We start from the raw sequence: 24,226 nt of genomic DNA on the forward strand, positions 1-24,226 counted from the left end.
TGATGAACAATCTGTAATGGATAGGCATTGACGGCACTTCGGCTGCAGCAAGCGTCACACAGATCTTTCAACAAGGAGTATAACAACAGGCCTGTTTAGATTTTAAATTTGCAGTCAATCAGTAGAAACTTTACTGAGAATTCCTGAACTTCCAGAAACACAAAAGGCAACAGAAAGTCACTCCTGAGGCAGAGACTTCTTAGAGATTGGAAGTAAAAAGGAATTTGCTACCTCCACTGATGCAAAGATTCCTTTCCCGGGGTCTTTTCCTCTTTGGCCTACAGGATGTGTTTCAGCTAATGTAAATTTTCTGCTAAGAGAGAGACAAATCCTTCCTTCAAGGAGAGCACACTTCGTTGGTCTGCAGATCAAATCAGTTCGAGTTAGTCTTTACACACAGTCAAACTGATATAATACGGCATGTGATCAAATTCTCTTGCTGTTGCTTAGGAAACAGGCTTGCAGCTTGTACACACTGTTCCCAGAGAATATTAAAACTTCTCTCATCCTTAAAGGCACACAGACCCCCCTTAGTTTTTAAACAGAGAAAAAAAAACACTTCCATAACAGCAGCAACTGCTGCCAGGGGACCCATCTGTGGGCCACAGAGTGTAAAAAAAGGGCCACCCCAGCAGCTGGTAAAATGCCAGTGGAGGCAGGAAGAGGCGCTTAATTGGCCACTTAAGTGGCTCATTTGGGCTTTGGATGAGCAGGCCGTCTGACACCTTTCTTGCTACTAGCAAACTGGCATTGCAGTGGGAAGATGATAGGCATGCCACTTGAAGCCTTCCCGCACCATTTTGCCAGTCTTCCTGCCTCCCAGCTCATCCCCAAAGGACTGGTAAAATCTAGCAGACACACCTGTTCAAGGCTGGTTTGAAACTTCCACTTGCACAAGTTCGAAGGCAAATTACCCAAGGTATTTTAGGTGGTGCCAAAGAGGGAGAATTTTAAACCTGATTTGCTACTTGGGTTTTCAGTCTATTGTCTGATGTCATGTGTGACAGCTTGCAACAATTCTCAACAGAATTTCATTTTTCATAACTTACATTGAAATTCTTTTTATGATACTTTTTTTTATATCGGGTACCAGGCTGGAGGGAATTCAGTTATGTGGAGAGATTAGAGGGGTTGGAACAATTCTCCCTCGAGCAAAGAAGGTAAAGGGGAGATTTAATTATATTCCATTTAATGTGAAAGCAGATTCAACAGTAGACTTCGAAAGGAAATCGAATATATAATTGAATATGAAAAATTGTCATGGTCACAGGAAAGAGCAGGAGAGTAAGACTAATTGGTGTTTCTTTCAGAGAGCTAGCACAGGAATAATGGGCTGGATTTTGAGAGCGCGCCTCTGATCCCGGCTCAACAAACAGCGACACCAAAGAGATGCCGCGATGTTAAGCGCAGCGGCTCATTTAAATAGCCAGGGTGGTCCACCACCCCCACAATCACATGGAGGGGACGGGCTCTCCGTCCCCAGCAATGGCGTTGCTGCCATTTCAAAAGGGCGGCCAGCCCTGCCGACATATTTAAGTTTTGAAAGAAAGAGCCCCCAAAATTAAATAAATAAATTTCTTAAGCCTCTTTCCCACCCTCCCAAAAACAATTACAATAACTATTTGCCCTCCCTCCCCCCCCCACCAAAAACAAAACATTTACCTTTTAGATCTGATCCTCCCCCCCGCCCCCCCCACAAACTGCACAAGGTTTAAAGTTTAACCCTTCCCACCATCCCCTACACCCATTATATGTATTTGACCCCATTCCCCCACCCCTCTCCTGACAATCTTACCTCCTCCCACCTCCTCACCAATGTGGCGCCGCTTTTCCCTGGACGGGGATCTGAAGGCACAGGAGTGCCAGCCATCACGACCCTCAAGATTGGAGGTAAGTGTAATTAAATTTATTAATTTGATTGATTTGCATATTTAAATTGTAGTCCCGTCGTCCAGCAGCGGGGCGCCCGCCACGGAGCCTCGCCTCCGCCGGGAGGATCAGGCTGGCTCCTGCCGGCGTTGAGATCTGTGCCGGGCCTCATCCTGCTCATCCTGAGCCATCTTCAGGCACCCCCTGCCATGGATCACGATATCGAGGGCTTGTTAAAATCCAGCCCAATGGGTCAAATAGCCCCTTTCTGTTTGATTCTATGCCTCCACAATGAGCAAAATCCTCTCAGAAAATGAGATTTGGAGCATAACACATCGGAACAGAAAACAGCTAACAGAAAAATTAAACACTGGGAAATTAAAACGTTTTGTTTGCCTGCAGTATTAATAGGAATGACACATTACAGTTTCTCATTTAAGCAGAGAATATGCAAATAACAGCTGTACAAATACGATGGGAGACAGTGGATTGTATTCATCTCTCATAAGGTAGCTCTCCAACTCACACTGCTGATACATAATAATTATTGGATGAGTCTCAAGTATATCTCTAAAACATACAAGGCTATTACTGAAACAACAGGCAAATCTGACTCATTCCGAAACAGCGGTTCATGCAGTAAACCTGCTGTGTAAGTAATGAGAAAATCCTTTTCTTCTGACCTTAGCAACCCCAGTCTGCAAGACCTTAAAATGTGATGTTTGCTTGGGTCTGTTAATCATTAATTGTTATGCTCAGATGTTTGTTAACTTTTTAACCACAGAAATGAAGGTAATACGAGCTGAAACGTGACTGAGTGGGCTGGAATGCAGCAGGACAAAATGGCTATACTTTAAGCTTTGTCCTATTGCTCGTGAAGAGCCTTCTGATGGGGCAATTTATGAAGATGAATATCACCATGTGATGCTTGACAGTGTAAGCATTGGAAGGAAGATATTCACATTATAACTTTAAAAATAATAAAAATAAACCACATCAAGTAAGGTAAGAGCTTGAGGGGCTGAGAATAAGACTTCAGGCGATCATTAACTTGAAAGCCTGACTTATCTATTTCTTATGCTTGCCCGGCTCAGTTACCCATCGCAGTTCCAAAGTGGGCTGCAAAAATGAGCAATGCACCTGACTCAGGTCCTTTCCACTTTTTTAGGTGAAGGACCCAAGGACTGAAGTGCAGGACACAACCAGGTGGAAATGAGTAAGGGAGAAGGTAAAGTGCATGTGGAAGAAGTGATTAGGTGACACCAAGCCTCAAAACCCTATTGTCTGTAGGAGGGAAGGAAGGGAGACCAATTGCTGGAGGACTGAGGTCCAAAGAAGGAATGAGTTAGAATAAGAAACAATGCAATGCATCTTGAATCTTCCCTCGCCAGCCTTGAGGGAAAAGTGGAACAGGCCTGAGGGGTTAAATGGCCGACTCCTGTTCCGATGTAAAAGCAGACATTTGTTAAGAAATCTATGATTGTGACTCTCCATGTGGAGAAGAGACTGTGATGATGAGTGGCTTGTAATGGAAGAAAAGTAATCCTCGGGTTTCCTCTGAGAATACGACCTCTTGATTCAAATAAAAGGAATGAACTAGTCTTCGATTATTTCCAATTATGTACTCTTCCAGCAAAGTCACTGCTTAAGCTGAGATATATGAGAGTAAAGGTTGCACGAGTGCTCAGCTGAACATTGCACAGAATAGACTCTACTAAGATCCAGCTTGTGGTCTAAGCATCCTCCCTTTCCTCAACAATGATGGAAACCAGGGAGTGAGTCGATCTTGGCTTCCAAAATACTAACTTGCCTGCAACATTTAAAAAGTTAGCAACCTACCTTGCTAATTTGGTTTGTTTCATGAAAGAAAAAAACTTGCAATTCTATAGCACCTTATTACATCCTTACAAAATCTCAAAAAGCTACACAATCAATTAATCACAGTCGCTGTTGTTACATAGCAAAATAGCAGTAAAGTCCCACAACTAGCAAACAGATCAATAACAAATGAATCTGTTTTTAACTGTTGTTGGTTGAGGAAGTAATTTTTACAGGAGGACCCTCTGCTTTTCTATACATAGGACAGGATTTTCCCTGCAGGTTTCTGAGCCATCAAGCTTAAATGTGGGTCAGTAGCCCGCATTCATTGTGATTTTCCCTGGGGCGCCAATTAATGGCCAGAGGACGGACTCACCATCCAATTAAGGGCGGTGGGTGGGCTTGCAAAGCTGGAGGGCGAATCTGAGCCTTCCAGCTGGAAAGCAGCAGCAGGATGCAATGGAAGGTAAGTGAGGGAGAGGACGCTTCAAAGTGGAAATCCCCTCTCTCCAATGTTTAAAAATTTAAACTAAAAAATGGCTTATGCTGCCAGGCCACCACTTTACCACTTTGGGTCAGGGGAGCCCCTCTACAGGATGGCAGGGAGGGCCTCAAGGTCAACTTGGAGTGCTGCCACACCCCTTCAATCCCCAGTCTGCCTACCTGGAGGCCGTATCTAGGCAGTTAAATTGGCTGTCACTGCCTTCAGGATCCTGGAGGCTGACTGGAAAATCCTAGTTGGTCTCTTTTAATTGGCCTGACATGACCTTTAATTACTTTGATCGACCACCCGCCGCATGCGCCAAACCTAAACTGTCTCTGCAAAAATGGCCCTGGGGCGGGATGGAGCAGAGGAACCAGCATGGAGGTTGGTGGGATGGGGCGGGGGAACCAGAATGGAGGTTGATGGGATGGAGCTGAGCAACCAGTATGGAGGTTGATGGGATGAAACAGAGGAACCAGCATGGAGGCTGGTGGGATGTAGCAGGGGAACCAGCATAGATGCTGATGGGATGCAGCAGAGGAACCAGCATGGAGGCTGGTGGGATGTAGCAGGGGAACCAGCATGGATGCTTATGGGATGTAGCAGAGGAACTAGCATGGAGGATGATGGGATGGAGCAGAGGAACCAGCATGGATGCTGATGGGATGTAGCAGAGGAACCAGCATGGATGCTGATGGGATGGAGCAGGGGAACCAGCATGGAGGCTGATGGGATGGAGCAGAGGAACCAGCATGGATGCTGATGGGATGGAGCAGGGGAACCAGCATGGAGGTTGATGGGATGGAGCAGAGAAACCGGCATGGAGGTTGATGGGATGGAGCAGAGGAACCAGCATGGAGGTTGATGGGATGTAGCAGAGGAACCAGCATGGAGGTTGATGGGATGGAGCAGGGGAACCAGCATGGAGGTTGATGGGATGGAGCAGAGGAACCAGCATGAAGGTTGATGGGATGGAGCAGAGGAACCAGCATGAAGGTTGATGGGATGGAGCAGGGGAACCAGCATGGAGGTTGATGGGATGGAGCAGGGGAACCAGCATGGAGGTTGATGGGATGGAGCAAAGGAACCAGCATGGAGGCTGGTGGGATGTAGCAGGGGAACCAGCATAGATGCTGATGGGATGGAGCAGAGGAACCAGCATGGAGGCTGATGGGATGTAGCAGGGGGAACCAGCATGGAGGATGATGGGATGGGGCAGAGGAACCAGCATGGATGGATGCTGATGGGATGTAGCAGGGGAACTAGCATGGAGGCTGATGGGATGGAGCAGGGGAACCAGCATGGAGGCTAATGGGATGGAGCAGGGGAACCAGCATGGAGGCTGATGGGATGGAGCAGGGGAACCAGCATGGAGGTTGATGGGATGGAGCAGAGGAACCAGCATGGAGGTTGGTGGGATGGAGCAGAGGAACCAGCATGGAGGTTGGTGGGATGTAGCAGGGGAACTAGCATGGAGGCTGATGGGATGTAGCAGGGGAACCAGCATGGAGGCTGATGGGATGTAGCAGGGGAACCAGCATGGAGGCTGATGGGATGGAGCAGGGGAACCAGCATGGAGGTTGATGGGATGGAGCAGAGAAACCAGCATGGAGGTTGATGGGATGGAGCAGAGGAATCAGCATGGAGGCTGGTGGGATGTAGCAGGGGAACCAGCATAGATGCTGATGGGATGGAGCAGAGGAACCAGCATGGAGGCTGGTGGGATGTAGCAGAGGAACCAGCATAGATGCTGATGGGATGGAGCAGAGGAACCAGCATGGAGGCTGATGGGATGTAGCAGGGGGAACCAGCATGGAGGATGATGGGATGGAGCAGAGGAACCAGCATTGATGCTGATGGGATGGAGCAGGGGAACCAGCATGGAGGCTGATGGGATGGAGCAGGGGAACCAGCATGGAGGCTGATGTGATGGAGCAGGGGAACCAGCATGGAGGTTGATGGGATGGAGCAGAGGAACCAGCATGGAGGTTGGTGGGATGGAGCAGAGGAACCAGCATGGAGGCTGGTGGGATGTAGCAGGGGAACCAGCATGGAGGCTGATGGGATGTAGCAGAGGAACCAGCATGGAGGCAGATGGGATGTAGCAGGGGAACTAGCATGGAGGCTGATGGGATGGAGCAGAGGAACCAGCATGGAGGCTGATGGGATGTAGCAGAGGAACCAGCATGGAGGCTGATGGGATGGAGCAGGGGAACCAGCATGGAGGTTGATGGGATGGAGCAGAGGAACCAACATGGAAGCTGATGGGATGGAACAGGGGAACCAGCATTGAGGCTGATGGGATTTAGCAAGGCAACCAGCATGGAGGCTGATGGGATGGAGCAGAGTAACCAACAAGGAGGTTGATGGGATGGAGCAGAGTAACCAACAAGGAGGTTGATGGGATGGAGCAGAGGAACTAGCATGGAGGCTGATGGGATGGAGCAGGGGAACCAGCATGGAGGCTGATGGGATGGAGCAGGGGAACCAGCATGGAGGCTGATGGAATGGAGCAGGGGAACCAGCATGGAGGCTGATGGGATGGAGCAGGGGAACCAGCATGGAGGCTGATGGGATGGAGCAGGGGAACCAACATGGAGGTTGATGGGATGGAGCAAAGGAACCAGCATGGAAGTTGGTGGGATGGAGCGGAGGAACCAGCATGGAGGTTGATGGGATGGAGCAGAAGAACCAGCTTGGAGTCTGGTGGGATGCAGCAGGGGAACCAGCATAGAGGCTGATGGGATGCAGCAGGGGAACCAGCATTGAGGATGATGGGATGGAGCAGAGGAACCAGCATGGAGGTTGATGGGATGGAGCAGCGGAACCTGCATGGAGGCTGGTGGGATGTAGCAGGGGAGCCAGCATAGAGGCTGATGGGATGTAGCAGACGTACCAGCATGGAGGCTGATGGGATGGAGCAGGGGAACCAGCATGGAGGCTGATGGGATGGAGCAGAGGAACTAGCATGGAGGCTGGCGGGATGTAGCAGGGGAACCAGCATGGAGGTTGATGGGATGGAGCAGAGGAACCAGCATGGAGGCTGATGTGATGGAGCAGAGGAACCAACATGGAAGCTGATGGGATGGAGCAGAGGAACCAGCATGGAGGCTGATGGGATAGAGCAGAGGAACAAACAAGGAGGTTGATGGGATGGAGCAGGGGAACCAGCATTGAGGCTGATGGGATGTAGCAAGGCAACCAGCATGGAGGCTGATGGGATGTAGCAGGGGAACCAGCATGGAGGCTGATGGGATGTAGCAGAGGCACCAGCATGGAGGCAGATGGGATGTAGCAGGGGAACTAGCATGGAGGCTGATGGGATGTAGCAGGGGAACCAGCATGGAGGCTGATGGGATGTAGCAGGGGAACCAGCATGGAGGCTGATGGGATGGAGCAGGGAAACCAGCATGGAGGTTGATGGGATGGAGCAGAGGAATCAGCATGGAGGCTGGTGGGATGTAGCAGGGGAACCAGCATAGATGCTGATGGGATGGAGCAGAGGAACCAGCATGGAGGCTGGTGGGATGTAGCAGAGGAACCAGCATGGAGGCTGATGGGATGTAGCAGGGGGAACCAGCATGGAGGATGATGGGATGGAGCAGAGGAACCAGCATTGATGCTGATGGGATGTAGCAGGGGAACCAGCATGGAGGCTGATGGGATGGAGCAGGGGAACCAGCATGGAGGCTGATGGGATGGAGCAGGGGAACTAGCATGGAGGCTGATGTGATGGAGCAGGGGAACCAGCATGGAGGTTGATGGGATGGAGCAGAGGAACCAGCATGGAGGCTGATGGGATGTAGCAGAGGAACCAGCATGGAGGCAGATGGGATGTAGCAGGGGAACTAGCATGGAGGCTGATGGGATGGAGCAGAGGAATCAGCATGGAGGCTGATGTGATGGAGCAGAGGAACCAACATGGAAGCTGATGGGATGGAGAAGGGGAACCAGCATTGAGGCTGATGGGATGTAGCAAGGCAACCAGCATGGAGGCTGATGGGATGGAGCAGAGGAACAAACAAGGAGGTTGATGGGATGGAGCAGAGGAACCAGCATGGAGGCTAATGGGATGGAGCAGGGGAACCAGCGTGGAGGCTGATGGGATGGAGCAGCGGAACCAGCATGGGGGTTGATGGGATGGAGCAGGGGAACCAGCATGGAGGTTGATGGGTTGAAGCAGAGGAACCAGCATGGATGTTGATGGAATGGAGCAGAGGAACCAGCATGGAGGCTGATGGGATGTAGCAGGGGAACCAGCATGGAGGCTGATGGGATGGAGAAGGGGAACCAGCATGGAGGCTGATGGGATGGAGCAGGGGAACCAGCATGGAGGTTGATGGGATGGAGCAGAGGAACCAGCATGGAGGCTGATGTGATGGAGCAGAGGAACCAACATGGAAGCTGATGGGATGGAGAAGGGGAACCAGCATTGAGGCTGATGGGATGTAGCAAGGCAACCAGCATGGAGGCTGATGGGATGGAGCAGAGGAACCAACAAGGAGGTTGATGGGATGGAGCAGGGGAAGCAGCATGGAGGCTAATGGGATGGAGCAGGGGAACCAGCATGGAGGCTGATGGGATGGAGCAGGGGAACCAGCATGGAGGCTGCTGGGATGTAGCAAGGGAACCAGCATGGAGGGTGATGGGATGGAGCAGAGGAACCAACCGGGAGGCTGAATGGATGGTGCAGAGGAACCAACAAGGAGGTTGATGGGATGGAGTAGAGGAACTAGCATGGAGGCTGATGGGATGGTGCAGGGGAACCAGCACGGAGGCTGGTGGGATGGAGCAGAGGAACCAGCACGGAGGCTGATGGGATGGAGCAGGGGAATCAACTAAGAGGTTGATGGGATGGAGCAGAGGAACCAGCATGGAGGCTGATGGGATGGAGCAGAGGAACCAGCACGGAGGCTGATGGGATGGGGCAGGGGAACCAGCATGGAGGTTGATGGGATGGAGCAGGGGAACCAGCATGGAGGCTGATGGGATGGAGCAGAGGAACCAGCAAGGAGGCTGGCGGGATGGAGCAGAGGTACCAGCAATGAGGCTGGCGGGATGGAGCAGAGGAACCAGCAAGGAGGCTGGCAGGATGGAGTAGGGGAACCAGCAAGGAGGCTGATGGGATGGAGCAGAGGAGCCAGCCCACAATATCATGGGATCTCTTACATCACCAAAATGATGAACAGAGCCTTAGTTCAATATTGTATATGAATGCTGCCATTTCCACCGATGCAGTATTCCCTCAGTATGGCACTTAGGTATTCTCTTGGAATATGAGTCGCAATTTCCTCGGAGCTGTTCACGCATAAAAATTTCAATGCAGTTATGACGGTGAAGAATAGAAGCTCCAAGCAAATTCCCAGCCTGCGTGTTCACGTCCTGGAATAGGAATGGAACTCAAGAATTACTGACTGAAGACACAGGGATACTACCAACTGAGCCAAGCTAACGCATTGGTGAAAAACCATATGAAGATTATTGCAGTTGTAGCAGATCATCATATCAGCAACTATATGCTAAATATACTAAAATATTCCCTTATATTAAATCAAGGACAGTTGGAGCAGTTGTGATTTTATAATGAGGGTGAAAAATTTGAGGTGAATGAGGAGGAAATACTCTAGGAATGTGGCTCAAAAGCCATATAGCTATGGATAACCTGTCATCTGTAATTTGAGGGAAAATAAAGATTGCTTTGTGTTGAAGACTGATTGTCTCTTGCTCTATATTTTTAAAGTGACCATTTTGCAAGTCATTCAAATGCAAATTAATTAGGGATAATGCAACGGAACTAGGTCAAACAATAATTTCTCTTACTCATCCATCCCATGTACAATGCTACTTCATAAACTATTGCTTTCTATTCCCTCTATTTCCCCCAAAGCTCAGCCATACACCAAACTAAGTTCTTGTTATCAACCAACTAAACATGCTGGGAATTGTTTTTTGCTGGAATCCATGTAAATAGGAGGCACAATATTGGTGAGCAGCAATCGGTTACCTTTATCAAAGGAAACAAAATCTTCTCCTATGGTGCAATTTTGAAGCTTAACTGGACTAGTGTTACCAATTCTGTGGTTACAGGAGCAGGGCAGAGGCTGGGTTCTCTATGATGACTGGCTTCTCAAAGCCTCTTGATCATCCACAAGGCCCAAGTTGGAAGTGTGATGAAATACCACTTGCCTGGATAGTTGCAGCCACAACAACATTCAAGAAGCTTAACTCTTTTCCATAAAGAGTGGTTCAATGATTGGTGTCCTTGCCACTGGGTTCAATAATTATCCTATCCAACACTAATGCACTGTGGTTGTAGTGTGTACTACCTACAGGATGCACCGCAGCATCTGACCAAGCTTACTTCGACAGTGCCTGCCTCGCTCTCTATCACTGAGAAGGACAAGAGCAGCAATATCCTCATCTTCAAGTTGCCCTCCAAGTCACATGCCATCCTAACTTAGAGATACTTTGCCTTGCCTTCATCATTACAAGGTCAAAGTTCTGGAATTCCCTACCTAACACCATCATGGAAGCCCCATCACCGCTCGGCACTGTTGAAGAAGAAGGTCCACCATCACCTTCTCAGGGTAACTAGGGATGGCCAATAAATGCACTTTGTCGGATTTGCCCTGAGAACAAATAAGATGAAAAAGTCAGATGGCAATGGAGCGTTCCTTTAAGAAAACAATAATTTGTCCTTATTATCACGATATTGCAATACCCCAAGAGCCATGCTAGCACACTAGGTATAAGCAATACCTTTCAGCTCATGTACTAGATATATCTATGAAAAGTATCTGAAAAATGTGATTGCATACGTAAAAGATGAAAGAAAAGTGGGGGAGGGCATGTGGGGAGATAAACTGGTTAAAATAGATGTGACCAAGGAAATTAGTGAAAATTTTCTGTTGAATGATATCATCTGCATGCACACATTGAATGCACATTAACTTTTAAGATCCCAAGCTCTGATGCTTTGTGCTTTGGGTTCAGTGAAAATACCCAGGTATCTTGTATAATTCCTGATATGTGTGGTAGGCTTTGAAGCAGCTGTATTTTTAGTTATTTCAAACAATTTCTATTACATGTTGTCATCCTTGGTACTCATTTCATTTAAAACTGTCTGTAGTTCTGCTTGAAACACTTAGATTACTTTTAATTATCTGTACTGCATTCTGTATCTGTACTCCATTCCATAAGTGAACAGAAATTTTATTCATCTTGTTGCTGAATGGATAGAGCTGGCTGTTTTACTTTCCATCAAGATAATACATTTTACAATGTTTGGAGATCAAGTTGCACAGTCAATTTTTGTTTCAACTTTCCGCCACCTTATACAGTTAAATGACAGGATGAAACCCTTTTGTGTTTCAAAAAATCCTTTTGTTACAATATTGACTTTTAAATTCTCATCCTTGTTTTTGGCTCCCTCAATGGCCTCACCCCTCCCCATCTCCTCCAGCCCCGCAAACCTCAGAGATGTCTGCGCTATTCCAATTCTTGCCCCTTGTGCATCCCTGATTTTTGTTGTTCTACCACTGGTGGCTGTGCTTTCAGCTGCCTGGGCCATACGCCCTGGAATTTCCTCCCTAAACCTCTCCAACTCTCTATCCTCCTTCAACACACTCCTTAAAGCCTACCTAACACCCCCTTATGTAGTGCAGTGTCAAATCTTATATGATAATGTTTTTATGAAGTGCCTTAAGACGTTTTGATGCATTAAAGGCACTATATAAATGCAAGTTGTTGTATAATTTGTATTGTAGTGCAGAAATATTCTTGAAAATAAAAATGAACATCCTGCTTTCTGTAGCTTTAAATCCATTTAACAGACCATGGGAGCATGCTGAGCAGTTTGACTGAGAAGGAAGGGAAGTGGGTCTGCCTATAAAAATGTTAGCTCTTGTTAAATATTCTGTAAAATGTTCTGTGTAGCAATGAAGGAACAACTGGGGGAAATGCTTTACTAGGATTCAAGATCCTCAGTTAAAGACAGACCAAGATATGAGAGAGAGAAAGGTCACAATACAAAGACAGCAGAGGGAGATAAAGATACTGGAGAGAGAGTTAGGAATTTTGATGGGAAAAAAAGCCAAAGACAGCCGCACTGCAACAGGATAGCAAATGGAAGGCCATATTGAGACTGATCCAGCTAGAGACGGAGAGCGTAGAGTTATCAGTGTGCATTTGTTGCACTGAGTTTGTCACCAGTTTGTCTCTGTCTCTCAGTTTCACTCTTAATTGGCATTGTATTCAAAATATCATTGAACACTGGGTGTTCATTTAAAAAAAGGCTTATTTTAATAGCTGTAGAATTTCAGATCTTTTTAAAACAACTCTGAATTGTTCCATTTGTTTCAACTGGTACTTTACCAAAAGGATGCTGTCTACTTATATATTCATTGTGTGAGAGCCCTTAATCTTATAACTTTATATTGCTTACAGTGTGCAGTTTAATTTCCTCTGCACTCTATTTTAGCACACTATTAATGCATTTGTGTTAATGTGGTTTGAATAAACAGGTTAAAGATTGCACTAAAATAACACAGCCAGCAATTTAAACGCAAATATCTTAATCAAAATAGTGCATGGAAGATGTTAAACCCTTTAAATCAAAATCATTGGCATTCAGGATGGCCACCATTCAGTTCAGCTTTAACCTGTTTATGCTTTGACATCAATATTTCACAGAAAAGTAATAAAACATGAAAAAAAAGAATTGTTTTAATAGTCTCCAAACCTAGATTCCCAATACATTCACTTACAGCCTATGGATTCTAAAATTCTAGTTGAAATGCAAAGAAAAAAACCTGTAAGTTACTGAATGCATCTGACTCCTTGTGAAAATAGTTAATATTACACTAGCAAGGAATGTGCACTACCGTTGTAATTAATCAGGTGGAAAAGTCAGTTTAACCATTTGTCTTTAGTTATTTTTTAGCTGTGGTAGTTCTTCTTGACTTCAGAGATGGCCCAGTGACACTCTGTGCCTAGAAGGCTGGGTAAGTGATCTGTCTTTAGGCCTATATAGATGCTGCACGGGAGTGGGATCTTGGATGATTCATTCTCACTTGCTCAGTCTTGTTCTTGGTCTCTGGGAAGGAAGTGCTTGACCTCTGTCCATTGCTTTCCTCCGACTGCTCAAATAAGATGAGGTGCTCATGGTCCCGTGGATAGTTGTCCAAGCAAACTACAACTCTGACACATCGCATTAACGCACCAAATCATCATATTTCCCCAACACCTGTGGTTGCACCCCTGCTCCCACAAATAAGAAATTAATGTTATCTTTCAGAAAAAAAATTACATGCTCTTTACGAAAATCATACTAAACTTTCATTTATTATTCGCTGCTGTTCATGTGTGGCTATATATAACATCAAGCCTTTATGAGAGAATCATGTAAGGACTTTTATTGTCTGTTTAAATACAATTTAATCACTAATTTTATCAACCTGCTCTTAATTCTCCATCTTATGTATTAAACTACGCTGCCACTGTTTGCTTTAGTCAAGCTAACTGCTCATCTGAATTAAAGATGCTGTGTTGTCCAATAGGTCAGGTGGCAACCTGAAGACAACAGCCTAAAGGGTTACCATAGTAACAGTATCAGCTCAGTAAACTCCGTAGCTAGCAGTGAAAAAGTGAATCTAGAGTGCTTTGTTCAATATAAAAGCAGATTCCAGAAAGTTAAAGTGTATTTGTCACGTAAAAGTTTCCATTTACCAAACTGCGCAGAACATTTTCATTGTAAAGCCTCTGAGAGACATGGGGGGGGGAATTTTATGGGCCCTGCAAGAGCAGCTTTGGTTGCGGGCAGGGTGATTTAATTAAGCGTGATATGTGTTTTCGGATTTCCGACCGTGGTTTTTTGTGATGCAATTAAGTCAGCGGCGTGTTTGTGACGGTCTGGGGTTCCCCCTGCATGGTGGCAAATTGCAGCTTTGCTTGCATTTCTATACCATCAATACTCATTACCCTACACTTAGTTCAAAATGAGTCCCATCTGTAAGATTAAGTTAGCGGCGAACGATATTCCCGTGCCACCCGGTTCACATTCATTTCAATGTGACGTACACCAGTTGGCTTTGTGCAGTTGTATCTGAGGTCAGTGGTTTCATGTCTTGAACTCATTGGCACAAGGAAGGCCAACTTTGGAATGGATGTTTGGCTCTAGGCTCGGCACCTGCAAGTGTGATTCTTCTCAGACGATGGCAGGGAAGGCATTGGGGGGGGTGGGCTGCATGGAGGCGCAGGGGAGGGTAGCCCATGAGGGCACAGGGTGGGGTTATCAGATGCATGGAGGAGCAGGGGAGGGTACTCGGGCAGGACAGGGTGCGATTTGGGTGGGTGGAGGAGCAGACAAGGGAGGAGGGCAGTGTTCAGGGGTGTGTAGTGGTTGTTATTGATGCAGAAGCTGGCTGTGGGCGATTGCAGGGGTTGGTGGGTTGATGTGTGCATGACAATAAACAGGTGGTCGTGAGTACTGTCAATGTCGGGGTCCTGTGAGGCGAAATCAGGGTACTGACTGGCAAAAGGAACGGTCACAAGCAAAAATAAATTATGATGGGGAGGTGGTGCTTGGGTGCAAACTGAAAATGAAGGCAAACCATGTCGAAATCATAGTTAGCTTATTCTATGGCCGCAATCAGCATATGCTTCCAAAGGCTGCTGATCCTTGTGGCTTGCAACACAGAATGATTTGTTGACATGTGGCTCATGGTGCTTCACAGAGTGTCGGCAGGTTCCACCAACGAAAGTCCATCCCCACCGCATTATTGCACATGTCTCCTACGCCTGTTGCTGCCCCATTTATTTGCATGTAAAATTGTGTGCGATACGGGAAGAAGGGCAGAAGTGGAACAAAAGTTCCACCAACTTCCAGTTCTGCCGTCAAAAACGCCGCGGGACCCATAAAATCCTGGCCATATTTTCACACTGTTTACTACACAGATGTTGGCATTCTTTAAACAGGAATTTCTACAAGATATGCAAGTCCACTTGGCTTTTATGGGTCATGGGATAGGGGTCCTTCAAGTGAAATACAGCCAAAATAAAACACACAACAGCTAAGCCTAATATACAAAGTACAGTGAAGTCATTCCAGTCAACTCTTCATCTCTTTGTCTCATTGGAGTCCAAGCTATATATTCCCTTTTTACACTGCAACACCCCTGAGGGACTGCTCAGGATTCTGATTCAAACTCTTTGCAACAGAAAACATGTGAATATCATGTTATTCTCTCCCACTGCCCAGATGTACCTCAAAGAACACTCATGCAGCTGATGACCCCTGCATGATGGGACACTCCCTAAATTATAACATTTGAAAATTGTTTCTATTCTAAAACAAGTTGGAGGGATAACAGTAGTCATAATGTTACTTACAGATTGAATTTATTTAAAATTTAAGAACACAAAACTGATGTGAATGTAGTTAATACCACTATATTTTTACTATTTATATCTGTATTCACTATTATATTAATGCAATGTACCTTGCTTGTTCTGGTATTGGATTCTCAAACTCAGTGTAAACATGATTAGTATTATTGATACTTTTCAACAATAATACAAAAGTGTAAAATCAGAGTCCTCCTGAAAAGGAGCGTATGGTTTAAGATAGCAGTGTTATTTTTAAAAAATGATTCTGTTTGTGGTAAATTTAACTTTGCATTATTCACAGGAATCCCAGCTCAAACAAATATACCTACCACAATTATAAGGAGTACCTATAGGTTTTGAATCACAAATTTAAATTCATACACCTCCCCCTGCAAACTTTTTATAGTGCAATTTTAAACAGTGCGCCCTACTCGCTATGCAATATTAATCTTTATAACTAGTCATTTGATCCTTTACTATATGATGTTGTATCTCGGGATCTGTGTGGGAAATTCTAAGGGCCATGTTCTAATGAGGTGTAGAGTATTAACTCCTATGTTTAAAACAGATAGGTTATTAATAGTGTCGGGCTCAGCTCCTGGGTGTAATTAATAACTGTGAGATTAGCCATACCACTGCAGGTAGCATAGCTGAGCCAAGCAACGATTATATCAGCATCAGCTTTTATAGCATTCATTTGGTAAGGAAAGCAGGCATTAACAGCTTTGGAAAGTCACAAAGATTTTTGTTTTATGCAGCAAGTTGTTACGATCTGAAATGCACTCCCTGAAATAGTGGTGGAAAGAGATTCAATAGTAACTTTCAAAAGAGAATTGCACATAGACTTGAAAAAAAGAAATTTGCAGGGCTAAGAAGAAAAAGCAGCAGGATGGGACGAATAGGATAACTCTTTTAAAGATCCAGCACAGACACGATGGACTGAATGGCCTCCTTCTGTGCTGTGTGATTCTGTGATTCTATAAGTACGGATGGGGGAAGCTGTTCAGACCCCTTTGATGATTCTTTCATCAGAGTGTCCAGCCACTGCTTGCATGATTCCAGAAGTTGCTTCCTCCATTACCCTAACAGGGATTCCTCTTTGTGGGAAGAACCCCTAGCTGGCATCAGTGCTAAACTTGCCTTTTACATACTTGTACCAATGCAGTAAAAATTGGACATATTGCACCGATTTCACGAGGGCCAATTTCAGGACTGATGCCCTGTCTGCCAAAGAAAGCCTGACAGGCCTCCAACCCTACATTGGGTCAGGCCATTTATCTGGCAGTAAATGAAGGACTAAACAGCCGTTTGTAGCCCCCTGGGCAATTGAAAACCGCAGGAGCCGGGCCTATTCTGCTCCAGATTATTCAGCATCCACCAACAAAAGGTGAGATTTTTAAAAAAGAAAATCCGGAAAAAAAATTCCTGTGTAGCCAGGAGGAGCAGGATTGCTCCCCGACTGTTATCGTAGCATCAGGTCTCAGGAGTTCCCCGCTTCATATTACAGACTGCTGACAACAGCAGGAGAACTGTGCATTTACCGCCAACTGCAATATTCAGTGGTAAAACTGCCTTTAGTTTGGCATGTCAGAAGTTTCACAATACTTCATGACATGATTGAAAACAATTATAAAAACACATGTCATGTTCGCCAAAAAATCCCACTGGCCATTGACAGCATTGACTGCAAGAATACATTGCATACAACAAACAAAATATTAGGGGAAATTTACCTCCCTTCTCCTCCCAGTGCCAAGCTGCAGAAAGGTGCAGCATTCCCTAACTGTGTTGTGCCTGTTAAGGCCTTTCTGAGCCTAATTTTACAGTGCCAGGCCATTAGCATGGCATGGGTGCACCATCAATACAGAGCTAATCTCCAGCTGGGCCTTATGTTGGAACTGAGGAGAGCAGCTGCAGGCCAGCCTGCTGGTCTTCAGGTATTCCAGGCACTGCTGTCCAGCAGCGACTGGAAGGCCCCCAAGACCCAAAAGATCCTATTGGGGGAAGTGAAAAACTGACTTACCTGTTCTAGTGTTCCTGGGCTCCCCTCAAACCCTTTGATAATTCCACGCCAGCCCAGCACCAGTTCTTCTGAACTTCCCCTGCATTTGGGTATGCCACAGACGAATGCAGAGGAAATTGAGACAGGGGATTAACCTTCCTGCCTCATTTCCCTAACCGCTGGCACAGACACTGGCCCAGGTCCACCCATTTAGAAAAGCCCCATTCCCAGTGGCTGTGAAGACAAATATCTATCTTATTTTGTTTCCACCATATTTCTTCCATCCAAAAAGCACAGATAATGTTACTATCACTGTTGGAACTACACAGATAGGGCAGGACTGCGGCAAGTTTTTAATGAATTGATAGAAATCTAGCAGATATTGATTGGATTTCCTTTTCCATACGGTTGCAGGTTTGAAGTAAGGATGTAACTAGAGGGTCGATAAAGGGGAACCAGTAGATGTAGTGTACTTGGATTTCCAAAAGGCATTCAATGAGGTACCACACAGAAGGTTAATGTGCAAGATAAGGGCTCATGGAGTTGGGGATAATATAATAGCATGGGTAGATGATTGGTTAACAGACAGGAAGCTGAGAGTAGGGCTAAATGGGGCATTTTCAAGTTGGCAGGCTGTGCCACAAGGATCAGTGCTGGGGCCTCAGCTATTTACAATCTATATTAATGACTTAGATGAAGAGGCTGAGAATAATGCATCTAAATTTGATGACGATACAAAGCTAGGTGGGAGTGTAAGCTGTGAGGAGGACACAAAGGCGGCAAAGGGATATAGACAGGCTAAGTAAGTGGGAAACAAGGTCGCAGATGGAGTACAATGTGGGGAAGTGTGAGTTTATTGACTTTGGTAGTAAGAATAGAAAAGCAGAATATTTTTTAAAAGGTGTGAAACTTGTAAATGTTGATGTTCAGAGAGACTTGGGTGTACTCATACAAGGAACACAGAAAGTTAGCATACAGATACAGCAAGCAATTAGGAAGGGAAATGGCACGACGGTCTTTACTGCAAGGGGATTGGTGTACAAGAATAAGGAAGTCGTGCGACAATTGTACAGAGCTTTGGTGAGACCACATCTGGAATACTGGGTGCAGTTTTGATCTCCATATTTCAGGAAGGATATACTTGCATTGGAGGCGGTGCAACGAAGGCTCACTAGATTGGTTTCTGGGTTGTCCTATGATGAGAGGCTGAGTAAATTGAGTCTGTATTCTCTGAAGTCCAGAAGAATGAGAGGTGATCTCATTGAAACATACAAGATTCTGAAGGGACTTTTCAGGGTAGACACTGAGTGGTTTGTTTCTCCTGGCTGGGGAATCTAGAACACAGGCAGCACAGTCTCAGAATAAGGGGCCAATCATTTAGAACTGAGATGAGGAGAAATTACTTCATTCAAAGGGTAGTGAATCTTTGGAATTCTCTACCCCAGAGGGGTGTGAATGCTCCATCATTGAAAACATTTAAGGCTGAGATAGACAGACTTTTGATCTCTCAGGGAATCAAGGGGTATGGTAAATGGGAGGGAAAGTGGAGTTGAAGCCTAAGATCAGCCATGATCATATTGAATGGTGGAGCAGGCTCCTGTTTTATGTTCTTACATGATGTCAGAGGTAACAAAAGGGAACTGCAACTCAGACCCCTACTAAGTTTTGAGTCCTGGACAGGACAATGGTTGGAGCACAATCCTGTCCACCTCTTGGACATGGGTTTGAATCTAAACCAGCTTGAATCTTTTCTTTCTGACAGCTATAAAGATCACAAATGCAATGAGATGGACTTTCTTAATCCAGCTCCTAGCTGGCACGAATTCAGTGCATTGAACAGCCCAGAATTCAACGCTGTACTGGCTGGCTAACTCTGAACTTCTGAGATAGGTGGGAATGCACAGGGTTGAGTTAGAGTAGAACATCTAACTCATACCATACCCGATCTAGAATAGCATAATTCTGATACGTGATTAATAAAAATAGGGAAAGGGAAAGGTCATTTCTCAGTGCTGACAACTGAACTTGAGGAAATAAATTCACCAAATGTGGGATATCCATACTAACATTCCGTTCAGACAATTCTCATAAACTAACTACCATTACTTCAAGAGAGATGAGGTTTTGATATCTCCCTTCAACCGGATTACAAATAACAATGAACAGAAAGGAATATATCTTAAACTATCTCCAATGTTACAATGATACGAAATAACCATTCTGCATAGACAAACCTTTTGCTGCTGAAGAAATAAAACAGAGTCATTTGTAAATACTGAGTTTTGAAACCAGGCTGAGGTCTTTTTCTAATCATTATTACTATTTTCTGCTGACCTATTCACACTTTACACAGAATAGGGCAAAAATTCTTACTTTCTTTAATTTTTGGCTGTGTTCAACCAGGAGAGAAAGCAAATGAAAAAGAGAATGGCTGGAATTTCCTTAGTGAAAATCTTAATTTGCACTTGTTGAAAGAAAACCAGTACATGATTTATGGGGTCTTTTAAATCAAAATGACTTTTAAAGTTACAAATATATGAATTGTACCTCCCCTTCCCCCTGCAATCCCCACCCCCAGATTCATATATATTCTGTTAATTAATTTGCTACTGGGGGTCCATCAAGTAAATTAGCATAGGTACAGGGAGAAATGCCCATGTCCTCACTGGTCAAAGATAATGGGAGAAACATTTGTTCATGTTGTTACAACAGAGGTGGGAGGAGTGCACTGATAATTCAGTACCACTTCTCCACAGGTCACAACATATTCTTTAAATTTTTCCACTTGTTGAAACAGTCAATCGGATACACTATTTTCCCCAGAATAGAACACACTAACTAGGTTTCTTTACTGAACAACAAAATTAACTGTTTATTACAGAACAAGTCTTAACCAGTAATGAAGTAAATCAATATCACATAGATCAAATTTTATGAAAATCCAACATCAAATTTTTAAAAGTCCCCTTTATTAGTCCCTTCACACTCACACAAACACACATATATATATATTCCTAAACATAAATCGGTTAACCAGAAAAATAAAAAGGATTTTTTAGATCAGAGCTCTGTGACAGACAAAAACACAAATAGATCACTTGCCCACCCCTGAAGAAATACCAGATGAGACTCACTGCACCAAACTAGCATACAGTCCAACCTTCGAGCAACTGTTAAAGAATCTTCCAGAATTAGCTCTCTTCAAGCGGCGTTGAAAGTAATTTAGCAGGCCTTCTTGAAATGCAGGAACAAGACGAAATGACAAACAAAAGAACAAAGATAATTACAGCACAGGAACAGGCCCTTCGGCCCTCCAAGCCTGCGCCGATCCAGATCCTCTCTCTAAACATGTCGCCTATTTTCTAAGCTTCTGTATCTCTTCCTGCCCATTCATGTATCTGTCTAGATACATCTTAAAAGACTCCATCGTGCCCGCATCTACCACCTCCGCTGGCAATGCGTTCCAGGTGCCCACCACCCTCTGCGTAAAGAACTTTCCACGCATATCCCCCCTAAACTTTTCCCCTTTCACTTTGAACTCGTGTCCTCTAGTAATTGAAACCCCCACTCTGGGAAAAAGCCTCTTGCACTTCACAGAATCTTTTAGGGAATTGCGAGAAAATGATTTTGGTTGTGGTCTTCTGTTCTTCCCTGGAATTCTCTCCTTTTTTCTGTCCATCTTTGGCACTTTAGCAGCACTTGACATTTTTCTCCTTCCAGAAGGTATCACACACACGCACTAACTGACAACCAAACAGCTTGGCAGTTCTCTGCCCACCCAGATGTTCTCTGTTGGTACTGGGCTTGTCCAATCAGGGATTGTTTGTCAGTTTTCTCCCCATGTTGCCATGGCTTCTGCTCTAAGCCTAGCCTGAGCCAGATGACAAACAACAATACTGTTGCCAATTGGCCCCTCACAGTCCTCTTGATTAAAAAAAAATTATTTAACTTAACTATAAATTCCTATTAAAAAAAAATATTTTTAACAAAACAGAGTCACTTTCATAACAATGCGCAGAATACATCAACTCCTTGGGAGCAGACAGCACTGCAGCCGTTACCTGCTTGGCTCACGTGGGTTTCTTCAATAATATCAATGAAGAAATCTGTAAGGGATACATGAGTAATGGCCTGTGGCGCTGTCTGCCCCCAAGGCATCGACAATTGTTTTTTAACTGGTGCTACGTGAACAAATTTCTCCCCCAAAGGGTTTATTAGAGGCAGATTCCCTCCTTATTTGTGATTCCTGCTTGGAACGCTCTCTTAACTCTGAGTAACTAGTTCTCCCCAACTCGTCTGAGCTGGGGAGTGAAGGGGTTGAGTGCAAAATGAATTCTAGAAGGTAGTGGTTCACCCCTTTTAAGAATGGTCTGTTTGCTGCAGGTTGAATAGCGTTAAAGCATCCAGCTAAATAAAGCAATTAGATGTCCCACCAATATAAAATGTGGTGCTAATCAGGTTTGTTCCTGATTGGTTTGAGATGTCCTTCCCTTTGCGAAGAGCTGCTTTAAAATGCAAGTTTCTGTTGTTGTATGTTACCCCACAACAAAAAACCCGCTAGAACCAATCGTGCAATTTTTCTCTTTCTTCCAAAGCTGTTGGTTGGAAGTAAACAAGTAGAGTGGCAGCTTAATGCGCAATGCAGCAGGGCGACAGACTCAATGCACACAATCTGACTCTATTTCTTCCCCCCTCTTAGTGATAAGCATGGCAGCAGTAAGTTCAGAAGAAAGCTCATCTCCTCCCATGGCACTCAATTTGATCAACATTGTCAAATTAGTAGAAGGAAAAACAGAAAAACACCAAGTGCAAGCTGTTCTAAAAACAAAGTCTTACAAACCACCAGCCCTGCATTCATCAGTGCTTTCTAAACCAAATGAAAAATGAGCTGGTTGGTTTATTTGCTCTTTGATTAGCATCTATGGAAAAATAGTCTACAGATTCTGCGAACTGATTATTCAGATTGGCTGGAAAAATATCTACTTGTGTTCAAAGCTGTTTTGAGATTGCGGGACCAAGCTGTGGGTTCTGATTGGGGTTGATGTTAGTTGTTGGCGTTCCTGACATTCTGCAGTACAATGGCGGTCGTGAATTTAAAAAATGTCAGTGGGAGACTTCAGAGTGGATATTAACAACCAAATCAGACTCATGGGAGGGAATATTAACAGGCAAAGGGAAGAGGGTTTGGGTACATGCGGGGAGTTAAATCCCTTCAAAGGGACGTCAGGTCGTGATCCCGACATCATCCTACCCTCTTCCAGGTTTCACCTGGGCAGGTTTGTAGGCGAGCAGGGAGCCTCCATGCAGCTGTCGGGTAAGTCATTTAAAAATTCAAGTAGGTTTCTGGTTTTAACAGCCAGTGGACCTACTCACCAAGCTGTCAGCAAATCACCAGCGTCATGAGGTGAGTGCATAGTAGAGAGTGTTTCTTCAGTGAAACTGATAGGCTAGGAAGCCTTTGAGTAGTGAAACTGAAGAGCTCCAGCCATGGCCAGGTGAGAGGCTGCTGCTCACAGCATTCCTTCTCAGAGGGTGCTTTCATTGGCTTGGCAGGTGATTGCCAACTTCTTGGAAGGCATTTCTCCTGTATTGCACTTCACTCACCTTCAGCTGCACTTACCTGCTGCAAGCCTTCTCCATGGCATGGGAGCAGCTCATGTAGCTCTACCTTCCACCTCTGACAAACAGCGAGAAATACCAACACCAAAAACACAAGCACCAGCATCACCAGCTGCCTTTTCCTCAGCCACATGCCACTCCATAGGGCCGGGAGGATGGACACAGAGATTCAGTTCTAACAAGGCGAGACCCCGAACCATGGGGTCTACAGGCAGAGGTGCCTCAGGAGGCTCAGACTCTCATGGCAGGTCATTGCTGACGTCTTCCCAGTGCATCAGGCGAGCATGCATTGTCAGTAGCTGTCAAGGTGTCTCCTGCAAGAAGAGAAAACAGAGAGTTATGAGTGTTAGAAATGGCTTATGTGGAGAGGGAGAAAATGATGACATTTGTGGAAGGTGACTGTGAGGCATGGATGTGAGAGGGCAATAGGATGAGGGTGAGTGTGAGTGTTGGCTGTTCAGATGGGGATACAGTGTTTGGAGAGGGAGGAATGAGTGGAGCTGCAACGTGTGTTGTCCTGAGGAGAAAGTCAGAGTGTGGGGGTTGGCACCTGAAAGTGTTATACTACTCACTTTAACCACCCTTCTGCGATCCTAGATCCTCTTGGTGCATTGTCTCCAGGCTGGAGGGACCACACTCATGCTGATGACTTCCTTGGCCACGTTCATGCACACCAACTTGGTTGGGGACACTGGCCTGTTCCTCCCGTCCATGGGAGAGCTCACCTCACTTCAGTCCATCAGATTCTGCAGCAGGATCTCCAGGTAAAAGTGAGAGACCCAGGGAGAAGCCTTCCCAGGACTCCTCTCCATTCCTGCGTTTGCTGCAGCTTCAAGAATCCATGTGCTGTTGAGCCCTTCTGACTCATGCCAGTGTCCCTTTAATTGGAAATCCTTCCTTTGACAGATCCAGCACAATCACCCTGCCCACCCTCTCTGATTGACTGGGGAACCCAGAGGTGGAGTCTTAATGCTGTGGCTCTATTAAACCTTCAGCAAAGCTCACAGAGCTGTCCATGGGTTTCTGACCTGTTTCAGGTCCTGCTGTTT

The 24,226-nt window shown here is 45.4% G+C and overlaps 1 long non-coding RNA gene across 2 annotated transcripts in view; it reads left to right on the top strand.

Annotated features, from left to right (window-relative positions):
* Positions 1-24,226, top strand: part of LOC137346692 (uncharacterized) — a 411,123-nt gene that overhangs the window by 333,568 nt on the left and 53,329 nt on the right. The window contains exon 1 of one of the 2 annotated variants that reach the window (XR_010968751.1): positions 13,108-13,173. The exons of the other annotated variant lie outside the window; for it this stretch is intronic. This is a non-coding gene — a long non-coding RNA (uncharacterized lncRNA). Of the gene's footprint in view, positions 1-13,107; positions 13,174-24,226 lie in introns of those variants that run through there. 2 annotated transcript variants of the gene reach the window in all.

Source organism: Heterodontus francisci, chromosome 30, assembly GCF_036365525.1.
Source record: "Heterodontus francisci isolate sHetFra1 chromosome 30, sHetFra1.hap1, whole genome shotgun sequence".
Classification (NCBI taxonomy): Eukaryota; Metazoa; Chordata; class Chondrichthyes; order Heterodontiformes; family Heterodontidae; genus Heterodontus; species Heterodontus francisci.